Source organism: Myotis lucifugus, unplaced genomic scaffold (genome assembly GCF_000147115.1).
Source record: "Myotis lucifugus unplaced genomic scaffold, Myoluc2.0 scaffold_234, whole genome shotgun sequence".
NCBI lineage: Eukaryota > Metazoa > Chordata > Mammalia > Chiroptera > Vespertilionidae > Myotis > Myotis lucifugus.
The window spans coordinates 1,956,358-1,958,460 of record NW_005871282.1 but is presented as its reverse complement, the minus strand read 5'-3'; positions in this window follow the sequence as shown (position 1 = coordinate 1,958,460).

Genomic DNA, 2,103 nt, shown 5'->3' with positions numbered 1-2,103 from the left:
CATATCAGATATTTACATGATGATTCATAACAGTAGCAACATTACAGTTATGAAGTAGCAACGAAAGTAATTTTATGGTTGGGTCACAACATGAGGAACTGTATTTAAAGGGCCAGAAGGTTGAGAACCACTGCTTTAGAGGGAAGCAGGCTGGGTCTCTCTGTCCTCAGACAAGAACAACTACAAAAATAATGAAAGATTAAAAAAAAGTAAATAAATTTAAAAAAGGGTGTCCATCAACCTAGCCCAGATGAAGTAAAGTTCTTATTTAGACACAGATATATAGAGAGCGCGACACACACACACACACCCTTAGGCTTCTTTGGCATTATCTTATGTACACAGCTAAGCAGACAATCCACTGCACTAATTCAGAGGACTCGTCCTCCTTATGCAAATAGATGGAAAAGATTAAAAACTTTCTAGAAAGGCGAGTCTTGGCTCCACAATGCTTCCTAACAGGAACGGTTTACACAATAATCAAAAACAACAGCCCAGCAGTGCACACTTTTAAAAGATGGCATCTTGGTTGGTCTGAATAAGAACGGGCCCATGTCATTAACCAAGGATCTTCTCAAACAGAATCTACTTCTGTGCTGTTAGTGATGGGCATCCGGACTGTGAAGTCAGGCCGCCCTGGCTCAGCGTCTAACATAACATGGGGCGTGGTCCTTCCTCCTGGGTTTGGTCTCCTAAAATGCAGAGCAACGACGCCTGCCTCCATGTCGCTGTGATAACTTAACGAAACAGTGCGATGGGCCCGGCCGTTTCTGGACTTAGCAAGCACTCAGGGAAGGCTGCTGAGATGCGCTCTCCACCCTCACCAGGTCGGCTTACTGTCACGTCACACGGGGGATTTGAGGAAGCCGTAGGCACTTTCCAAAAACCTAACAGTACTGTGAGAATATGTCAACGGAATTCAAACGCCTCCTCCTCTGGGCGACCCTCCCTGGCCCTCTTCCAATAAAAACAGACCCGTGGCTGCTCTTCTCTCCGCCTCATGTGATGTGATGCTGGCTCCTTCTGTAGAATTTAGTTCCGTGTCTGTATTCTTCAGTGCTGTGATTTGCTTGTTATTTTCTTATGTATTTCCCGTCTCTTTATTAAAATCCTCTGTGTTCACGCACTGTTCTCCGGGCCTCGGTGAGCATCTTTAGGACCATGAGTCTCCATTCTTTATAGGTTAGTCACCCATCTCCACTTCATCCGTCTGTTTCTGGAGTTCTGGCTTGTTCTTTTGCTGGAACATACACTTCTCGGCAGCGGAATGCATCCCATCAAAGAAGCGAAAAGCGTGGGAAATAGTGAAGGCGGCTGAAGAGACTTAGTACCACATTCGCGTAATACAGGTCCCCACAGAAGGAAGAGAAACGGGTAAAGCTTATTAAATGACATTGGTGAGACCTCCGCAGACAGTGGGGGAGAAAAAACACCCAGACCAGGAGCTCCAAGTAAGATCACTCCAGGGAGACGCACACCATGACACACTGCAATTACTATAATCACTAGAGGCCCGGTGCTGAAATTCATGCACAGGCAGGGTCCCTCGGCTGGGCCAGCCATCAGTGCTGATCTGCAGGGCAACCGACAGGGCGATCAGGTCTCCCCCTGCTGGCACCCGCCTTGGCTGGCCTGGGGCCTGCTGGCTGCGGGCAGCTCCTGCATTGAGCACCTGCCCCCTGGTGGTCAGCGCGCATCTTAGCCACTGGTCATTCTTCTGGTCATTCCGCCACTCGGTTGATTTGCATATTAGGCTTTTATTATATAGGGTATTGGCAAAAGTTAAAGACAAGGGGTGGGGGGTAGATCAACCAAAGAACGTATATGCCTATAAGCCAGTGACGGCGAACCTTTTGAGCTCGGCGTGTCACCATTTTGCAAAACCCTAACTTAACTCCGGTGCCGTGTCACATATAGAAACTTTTTTGATATTTGCAACCATAGTAAAACAAAGACTTCTATTTTTGATATTTATTTTATATATTTAAATGCCATTTAACAAAGAAATATCAACCAAAAAAATGAGTTCGCGTGTCACCTCTGACACGCGTGTCATAGGTTCGCCATCACTGCTATAAGCACAACCCAAGGGCACGGACAACA